This window comes from Microtus ochrogaster, unplaced genomic scaffold (genome assembly GCF_000317375.1).
Source record: "Microtus ochrogaster isolate Prairie Vole_2 unplaced genomic scaffold, MicOch1.0 UNK56, whole genome shotgun sequence".
In the NCBI taxonomy this organism is placed as follows: Eukaryota; Metazoa; Chordata; class Mammalia; order Rodentia; family Cricetidae; genus Microtus; species Microtus ochrogaster.
In genome coordinates this window covers 1,344,513-1,355,047 of record NW_004949154.1, presented here as the reverse complement: position 1 = coordinate 1,355,047, position 10,535 = coordinate 1,344,513, and positions in this window count along the sequence as shown.

Below are 10,535 nucleotides of genomic sequence, written 5' to 3'. Positions count from 1 at the left end.
AGATCAGCCCCATTGTCTCAGTGACACACACATACTTTTAAGACAGATTCAGACAAGAGCTTTGGAGACTTGAGAGAAATGTACTGACATTAGAAAGAAAAGAAACCAAGGCAGGAAGGCAAGCTGACGATCTTGGTAGCTGCTGAGACGAAGGGTATGGAAAGAACAAAGACATTACATGCCTAATAAAACACATAACTGACACACCTGGAAAACAGAAGCCGTTGCATAGGCCTTTGGTCTTTATATTTAAAGATGTGCAGATTTGACTGCCTCTCAGGTGACATCATTAGAGTTTTAATGTATGAGCCTGGACCCAGTTATCCCTACCAAGTTAAGCTGGACTACTGTCTTCAAGATGGCAATCAAAGGGAGAACTTTGAAATGTAGAGAAAGATTTGTTCAACATGGCTACACCGAGAAGAACAAATAAAGAGATCCAAGAGCTGCGGCCCCCACCACCAAGCTCATCTTTCAGTTTTACGTGAGATTTATAATTAAATAGAGTGTCTCTCTTTGGAATATCTTCACTCCCTCCAGGCATGAGCCTTGGACACATAAGTGACACTCCAGCTTTTCAGGCCAACCAAAGAAGAAATAAATGATGTTACTGTTTTGTTTTTATCTTGTAGTCAGCTAAACGTTTCATGGTGTAGCCTAGAACTCAGAATCGTGTTAAGACAGAACAATTGTTACTCATTGTAATCGGTTTACCTTTCAGCTTTGTTAACTTTGGGCCAGGAAGGAATGACTGAACAGCATCAATTATTATCAGTTTGCCTTAGGGCTTTGTTAACCTCTGCCATTAGTTCATCTCTCCCTTGAGTTAGTAACAAGATGCCTGCAGATCTTCAGCACGTGCTGAGTCTAGCTCAGGTGCATTTCCAGTCCAGCAATGGACGTCCAGTGCTTGACGTCCATGCCTCATGAACAGCTTGGAAATCTTTCATTATTGCTTTTGAAATCTGCTCTCTCTTAATTTTCTTCTAGTTCCCTATCTAGCAAGGCATTGTTGGTGTCTGGTCATGCCGTTTGTCTCCAAGGAATCTGACATATCTTCAGTGGTTCCTGTGACTTTAAAGAGTACTTCCTTTGGCTTCAGACCTGCCTAGTATCAGGCTCACATCCTCCTGGTTCCCCCCTCTGCTGAGTTAGCTCAACTTAGGAATCACTTTGTTGGATCCAGGGGGGTCGCACAAAGATGAGAACACCACCAAGTCTAATAAACTAGAAGCAAACTTTATTCCAGAAACCAGATCCTAGGAAAACCAGAAGCAAACTTAAAGATAAAAAAATAAAAAAGCACCATGGGGCACAGAAGTTTATCAGCTGAGACCACAGCCAGAGATGGTGTTTGCTAGGCTGTGGCCAACAGCTGGTTTCTGAACCCATCTTTTATAGTTAGAGCACCAAGCATTAGGTCTGAACAAAGAAATGTTTACAATCTTGCCCTGACCCATGGGTTAGTCAACAGAAACCCTAAGGAGGGGAGTGAGTTCTAATGTCAGTGGGTAACTAGGCAGCTATCATGAAATATGTTTTAGAGTAGATTACAGCAAAAACCACTAATTGCAAGAAAACAGATGTCTTTAGCAATAGTCAGAAAAGGGACTGCTAGTATACCAGAGGTTAATAAATTAGAATTATTTGGTTCTTAGGCTGAGAACTTAAAACTCAGAAACTGACTGCCATACTTTACAACCTCCATTATCAGAGCTCATCAATTAAACCATTGTATTTGTCCACTGTCTCCTGGTACCTCCAGATGTAAACTGGAGTCCCATGCCTCCCCTTTGGTGGCACTAGTTTTCCATAACAGAGACAGTGTCTAACCCAGAGGTCACATAACTCTGTCTCCTAAAGGTTAACTCAGTTCACATCTGTCGTTTATCAGGAATGGCCAGGACATTACTCTCGATTTGCGGGGAGGCGCTCTGGCCTTGTAAATAAAGCAGCCAGTTGTAAAATGAAATGACCTAAACCGATGGAGGCTTCCCAAGTGTCCGAGAAAATAGCTCACCGAGAATGACTGAGCCTGATCTGCTGAGAAAGCTGCTGATAGTCTGTTCTCATTCTCCTAGACTTATAACTTTATATTTTTTATTTCTACATCTTATTTTTAGAATCTACATTTTTACTTTCTTATTCTTAGACTCTTCGACTTCATTGGATCTTTTTCCCCAGCCAGAGGGAAGCCTCACTTCCTCGACCTATCCAGCTCAAAATGTCACTGTCCCAGGTAAGCAGATTGACTCAGAGCCTGGCTTCATCTGGAGGCTCAGAACAACAGTAGAGGTTTACATCAGAAAACTATTTGTCGCTGGAGATGTGTACCTTCCCAGTAGCTGGAAATCTCCCCTCCCCCAGGAGGCTTTTTCTACCCCCTCTTCTTCCCCCAAGATGCTCATGCCTCCTTTCTCCTCTATCTCACTGTTTCTGTGTTCTTTTTAAATAAAACAAAAAAGATTTTATTTTTTTATTCTTTTTATTTATTTATTTATTAAAAATTTCCACCTCCTCCCATCCTCCCATTTCCCTCCCACTCCCCCAACTTCCCCTCCCCCTCGCTCTCTAGTCCTAAGAGAAGTCAGGGTGCCCTACCCTGTGGGAAGTCCAAGGCTCCCCTCCATCCAAGTCTAGGAATGTGAGCATCCAAACAGACTAGGCTCCCAAAAAGCCAGTACATGCAGTAGAATCAAAACCCAGTGTCATTATCATTGGCTTCTCAGTCCGCTCTCATTGTCAGCCCCATTCAGAGAGTCTGCTTTGATCACATGCTCGTTCAGTCCCAGACCAGCTGGCCTTAGTGAGCTCCCATTAGATCAGTCCCACCATCTCCATGGGTGGACGCACCCCTCGCGGTCCTGACTTTCTTGCTCATGCTCTCCCTCCTTCTGCTCTTCATCTGGGCCTTATGTTTACAGTGTTCTGCCTGCACGTATGCCTGCAGGCCAGAAGAGGGCACCAGATCTCATTACAGATGGCTGAGAGCCACCATGTAGTTGGTAGGAATTGAACTCAGGATCTCTGGAAAAGATCTTAACAACAAGCAAGTGCTCTTAACCTCTGAGTCATCTCTCCAACCTTTCTCTGTGTTCTTGTACACAGCACAAACACTATTCACTCTCTATACAGAGCACTTTCTCTGTCACATTGACTCCAGGCCACACCTCTCTACCGGAGCAAACTACCAAAGTATTTGCCTGAGCAATATTACTCCTCTTTCTTAGAAGACCACTGATATTCAGAGGGAAAATGATTACTTCTTTTCCACCCACACTGAATCCTCTTAAAGACTCAGATCGACATTTTCCCCAATGGGACTGAGAGATAATGGAGGACTTCCCAAAGCAATAGAGACAGGTTCAAAATCAAATTTGTTGTGTCCAAACTTGTTTTCATGTCCTCTCTGTTTATTCTGCCTCCAGATCACAGGAGTGCTTGGAGGTGGGATACTATATCTCATCATTTCTGCTATTGTCCTTCTGTCCAAGTCTGCATTCGGGACTGGTAACACCCATCGGTGAGTGACATTTAAAGTGGGTCTTTCTGTTTCTCTTCCCTGTACAGAAGCAGGTAGAGTCACATAATGTCTGATCCTCTGAGCATGACCATCTTTCTGTCACTCAATTCCTTCTTGTGTCTATGTTTTCCAGGGAAACAGGTCCTGACAATTACTCATATGGAGACCCGAAAACATATGGAAACCATTCGAAGAAAAATTAAGAAAAATCCACCATGTAATTAAGCAAATCTAAAGATTCCAAAGAGCATCTATCACTGGAACCCAATGAAGGCCACCTCCTTCTGTGCTTTCATAACCCAGGATCTCCCTTTCCTTAGAAATGAGGAAATAACCCATTGTTTGCACCTTGAATCTTGTGATTTGATTCAATTTGATAAATCATAGTCAATTAAATCAATAAAAATTTAATAATGGCTTTTAACCAAAAGGTCTTCCCAAACATTTATAAACTTGTGGTATGGGTATCTATAAGCCAATCTTAGTATACATACACGCATGTGTATGTGAGATTTTGTGAGTTGAAAGAACAAATTCTAGAAATGTGATCTGCAATCGCTTATTTATTTAATAACTGTGTATTGAACATTTATTTTATGTGTTAAATGCTTTTTTCATGGCAGAAGTTGGGTAAATATTGTAAAGATGACATTACCCTTGATTTCAAGAAATATGGGCCTTTGCAAAGCAGACACTGCATATATTAGTCAGTTGCTCATCATTGTAACAAAATACATGACACAGCCTAGTTATGAGGAAGAAAAATCTATTTAGCTCATAGTTTGGAAATTCTAAAGCATGGCACCTATACCTACCCAGTTCTAGGGAGGACATCTCAGCAAATGGAAGACAGCAATAATGGAAGCTGTCACTGAGGTGTGCCACAACTAGTCAATCCAGAAGCAGAAGAGGTGGATGGTACCAGACTAGCTCTTTTCATAGCTACCAATAAGCGTTGGAGCTTCTGAGGAGAAAGGTTCACCCAATAGAAGTGTTACAGCTCTGAGAGGGAAGGCTGTCCCAGTCGAGGAGTTACAACTCTGAAGAGAAAGGTATCCTGGCAGTCAGGAGCCAAAGAATACCACTAAGTCACGCCACACAACAAACCTCACACGAGAGTTTTATTGGGAGAGACACAAGAAGATGACGGCCTCTGCTCAGTTGAGAAGCAGCAAAAACTGAACAGGAGGCAGGCTTTATATAGGGTATCATGGGGGGCAGAGCTGTCCAGGGTAGCATAGGATTAGAGGGTTTTGTGGCTTGACCTTGACCAGCCATTTACAGTTAAACACTAGTTGTCACTGCTGTACATTCCCACAGCCTCTCACAACCAGTAGCTCTCAGCTGACAGGAAGATGGGTTCAATATCGCTTAAGAGAAGTGATATTAAGGATTTAAGGATGTTTGATGAGCTATGAACCACTTCTTCTACAGTATCTAAACCTAGAGGTTGAGAGAGTTTGCTCATACTTGATGAGAGGCTATAATAAATGCCTAAACAAGGCCTGAACAAGGATCACACCAATAAACATGCTAGCATAGAAGGGAGAAGGCTGATGGGGCCTCAACCCTAGACAAAGAACTATAAAGCAGCTAAGGAGTGCTCAGAGCAGAAGGAAATAATCTTCCCCAGGGAAGAACATGCCAGTTGGTTATCTAGTACCAAGTTCTCAAGCCTGAAATCATATTTGTACAAGTAATATTATAGGGACTGAGAAGGACATATGTATGTGTGTCTTATGTAACATATATACATATATATGTATATACATACTATATGTGAAAACAATTTCAGAAAAGGAGGCCCTGAATTTGAGAGAGAGCCAGGGGTTGGGGGATACATGAGAAAGGATTAGAGGGAGGGAAGGAAAGAAAATGATATATTTGTCTTAGTTACTGTTCTATTGTTAAAAGGAGACACCATGATTTAGTTGGGGGCTTGCTTACAGTTTCAGAGGGTTAGGCCATGATATAGTGGTAGGAAACATGGCAGCAGGCAGACAGGCATAGCACTGACACAGTAGCTGAGAGCTCACATTAATCTGCAATTTTCAGGCACAGAGAGAGACGCTGGGCCTGATGTGGCCTCTTGAAACCTTAAAGCCTACCCCCAGTTAAATACTTTCTCCAACAAGGCCACTCCTTCTAATACTTCCTATACAGTTCCACTAACCAGAATCAAGCATTCGAACATATGAACTGATAGAGGTCATTCTGACTCAAACTACAATAGTAATTATACTTTATTTTCAAATATGAACCTCCAGGCATGGGGCCCTCCCATCAGTCTTGTACCAAGCCTTCTGCCTATTCAACTCCAGTCTAAGAACTACTGCTAGAACTTGTGGAAGTGGCCAGCCCATGACTGGTCTAAACTGAGGCCCATGATACAAGAGAGATCCTGTGCCTGATACTGTGTGAGTAGCCAGGGACCAGAGGCAGGACAGTACAGAGACCCAGAATAGATCCAAGTACGACTGGCAAAAACAAAAGGTCAATGAAATGATTCCTAAGGACATTCTGCTATACTCACGGATTGGTGCCTAGCCCAGTTGTCTTCAGAGAGGCTTCACACAGCAGCTGATGGGAGTGGATGCAGAGACTCACAACCAAACACTAGGCAAATCCAGGGGAAGCTCACAAAAGAGGAGGAAAATTACCAATTCTGTAAGGAAAACAAATACAAAAAAAAGCAGGACTCATCAAGGTTTAATATTGTCATAGTACACCTGCCAGTAAATCATGTGTTCTAGTTTGCTTTTTTGTTTGTTTGTTTGTTTGTTTTTGTTTTTTGTTACTGGGATAAAATGCTGGTTGAAAGCAACTTGGAGAGAAAATGATTTCTTCAGCTTACAGGTTACAGGCCATTGTCCAGGGAAACCACAGCAGGAACTTAAAGCAGGAGCCACAAAGGAACACTGCTTGCTGGGTTGTTTCCTCTGCTTTTCTGAACTACTAGGGAGGGGATTGCCCACAGTGGGTAGGCACTTTGCCTGAAGATATATTTATATATTACATGTATGTCTGGTACCTGCAGAGGTCAGAAGAGGGCATCAGATACTCTGGAACTGGAGTTACAAATGGATGATGTAAACTGAACTCAGGTCCTCTGCAAGAGCAACAAGTGCTCTTAACCACTGAATCATCTCTCCAGTCCCCTTATCAATGGATTTGTCTAAGATTGAATCTTAGGAGAGGCAAAGAATAAATGTAGCAGGCTTCTGCGTTTATGAAGGGAAGGGCAAAACGTCTGGGAGACTGTTTGAGGCTACTGCAGTAACCTAATTTGGGAAAGTAGGTAGCCTGGGCGTGGGGCCGGGGGTAGAGTGGAGTGACTGTCCTGAAAATGTTCTGAATGGGAGCTGGGAAAGTTTCTTAACAGGCTGGCTGAGAGAGAAGAATTAGACGTGACAACTGTGCTGTTAGTTTGAGTAGAAGAGGTGATGCTAGGACGCAAAGAATGACCTCATTGTTATCATTGCCACCATCATGTTTCCCTTGTGGTCAGCATTATAGAAGTGACAGGACACAGGAGCCACACCAGCATGGGCTGTCGAGCGAGAATCCAAATCCAGTTCTACTATGTGCAGGCTGCTTTTTGTCAACTTGACACAGACAAGCCCCCTGGGAAAGAGGGAATCTCAACTGAAGAATGGCTTTCCTAAGACTAGGTGTGGACATGTCTGTAGAGGGGAAGGTCTACACACAAAATAAAAAAAAATCTTTTAAACATGTAAAATTCATCGATATTCATCTAATCATATCACTCCTTAGATAAGTGACCTTCTGCTTTCTAATTCATAGCCATAAATTCAAAGTCCTTTCCAAAGAGCCAGGCCCCTGCAAAGTCAGACCTCCCTGGGCTTCTCCATTTAGGACCCCCCCATCCTCCCCCACCAAGGCCCCACCATGTTCCTCTGCTAATTCTGATTTGCATCTTGCTAGCTGTTCCCACCTCAGGGAAGCCTTTCCATGCCCATTTCCTTATGCCAAGAATGTCCCTCCTGACTTACCCACAGAGCTCCCTCCACACATTATACTCACAAGTTCTCATTGTACAAAGGCATGAGTTTCATAATGACATTTTTATTCGAGTATATCATGTACTCTGATTATATTCACCCCCATTACCCTTTCCTGTCCTATGTCGCTCTAACTACTTTCCTTTCCCACATAGTCCACAATCTACTTTTATGTCATATATATGACTATATGACTATAGATAAATATAGATTTGAACATGCAAGACTATATATTTAATGTAAATTCCGACTATAAGAGAAAATGTGGCATTTACCTTTCTGAGTTTGGCTTATCCACTTAGTGCAACAATCTCCAATTTCATCTATTTTCCTGCATATGACATCATTTCTTTCCCCTTATGGCTGAATTATGTACCATATTTTCTTTATTTATTCATCTGTTTGATGAGAACTGTCCTGGTTAGCTTCAATTGTCAGTTTGGCACAGCCTACAGTCATCTGAGAGGAGTGACTCAATTGGGAAATTGCCATATTGACCTGTGGATATATGTGTCTTACTCAGTGTCCTGTTGCTGGGAAGAGTCACCATGACCATGGCAACTCATATAACTGAAAGCATGGGTCTTGCTTACAGTTTCAGAGGTTTAGTCCACTATTAGCATGACAGTAAACATGACGGCATGCTGGCAGACATGGTGCTGGAGAAGGAGCAAATAGTTCTACGTAAGGATCCGCAGGCAGCAGGAAGAGAGAGACCCTGGGTCTGACGAGCATTTGAAACCCAAAGTCCACCCCTAGTGACACACTTCCTCCAAAAAAAAAAAAAAGCCACACCTTTAATCCCTGTCAAATAATACCACTCTCTAATGGCCAAGCATTCAAATATAGGAGCCTGGGGGCCATTCTTACTCAAACCACCACAATGGGGAGATTGGCTTTATTGTTAATTGATAAGAGTGCCCATTCCCTGGGCAGATAGTCCTGGGCTATATAAGTAATCTATCAGAGCCTAAGGTCACACGCAGTTTTGCCTGAGTCTCTCCTGTCTTCCTTGGCTAAGAGTGAGTTCCTTTGTCAGAGTTAGTGCTTCAAAAATTAGCAAGCACGCCTGCCTTCAAGTTCCGGTTTGAGCCCCTGCTCTGACTTCCCTGAGTGATAAATTGTGACCTGAAAGTATAAGTCAACTAAACACTTTTCTTCCCTAAATTGACTTTGGTCAGAGTATTTTATGGCAGCCACAAAAATGAAATTGGAACAGAAATCTAGGTCGATACAATGACAGTATTGTGGGCTGTGCCTCAATAAACATGGTTGAAATGTAGCTCGTTTGGTTTAAGAAGGCAGCAGATCCCACAGGTGACAACTTCTTTGGATTCTTGAAGCATGGCAAATGAATCCTCCTCCCACCCCAGTGACTGGCCAGAGTGAGGTGGTCGAAAGAGAGAACTAACTGTTCTCCCCAATAATGTGGGAAGAATGTTGAGATTCTGGGGGCAACTCTGCAGACATGCCAGGGGGCTGGGATCAGAAGGAAAAGGGAGAGGAAAGGGAGGAGGAGGAAGAAACACTTCAAAGCACAAAGGAAAACCAGGGGCCTAAGAATAAAGGGCCTGCCCTAGTTCTTTGGCAAGAACAGGCAAGAGACTAGAGGCATTCGCTCTCACTGAAGAGGGAATCTTTCTGCTGCTCTACCCTGCCAACCCCCAGGTCCCACACACAGCCACATGGACAGATTTGATGAGTAAAGCTTTGGGGGGAATTCAGACAGGGAGTTCTTGTCTCCTAGGGCTAACACAACAAAATACCACAAACCGAATGGCTTGTGAACAAAGTGTTCATGCAAAACCCAGCTCTCACCTCATTTGTACTTTTGTAATCTTTTTGTCTCATTTTCTTTGTTGGAGCATTTATTGTCTTATTGGCATTGGCTTGTATATATTGGTCTTTTTCTCTTTTTGTGAGTGTGTTTGTTTTTGTCTAGGGTCTTTTTGTTGTTATTATTGTTTTGTCTTGTTTTGTTGGTTTTTTTCCAGACAGGGTTTCTCTGTGCAGCTTTGGACCTTGTTCTGCAGACCAGTCTAGTCTCAAACTCACAGAGATCTGCCTGCCTCTGCCTCCTGAGTGCTGGGATTAATATGTGTGCCTCCACTGTATGGCCTTGTTTGTTTTCTTTTAAGAGGGAAATAGAAAAAGAATATAAAGTTGGTTGGGTAGGGAAAGTGGGAAGGACTTGGGAGGAATTATAAGACAAAAAATATGATTAAAATATATTCTCTGGGGGGAAATCTATAATGAAAAGGAATAAAAAAGAAAAACTAAAAGGTCAAAAATCAGGCCAGCCTGGTCTACAAGAGCTAGTACCAGGACAACTAGAGCTGTTACACAGAGAAACCCAGTCTCAAAAAAAAAATCAAAGTCCCCTACTCCAACAATCAGACACTAACTTATACATGTAGTCAGATTAATTAGATTCTTTTTTTAAATTTTCCACCTCCTCCCCTCCTCCCATTTCTCTCCCACTTCCCCCCTCCCCCTCTAGTCCTAAGAGCAGTCAGGGTTTCCTGCCCTGTGAACAGTCCAAGGTCCTCCCCCCTCTATCCAGGTCTAGGAAGGTGAACATCTAAACAGACTAGGCTCCCACAAGGCCAGTCCATGCAGTAGAATCAAAACCATTGTCCTTGACTTCTCAGTCACCCACATTCAGAGAGTCCAGTTTGATCACATGCTCCATCAGTCCCAGTCCAGCTAGCCTTGGTGAGCTCCCATTAGATCAATCCACCGTCTCAGTGGGTGGACGCACTCCTCAGGGTCCTGACTCCTTTGCTCATGTTCTCCCTCCTTTTGCTCCTCATTTGGACCTTGGGAGCTCAATCCAGTGCTCCAGTGTGGGTCTCTGTCTCTATCTCCATCCTTCACCAGATGAAGTGTTCTATGGTGATATGCAAGATATTCATCAGTGTGGCTATAGGATAAGGCCAGTTCAGGTACCCTCTCCTCTGCTGCCCACAGAACTAGTTGGGGAAATCCCC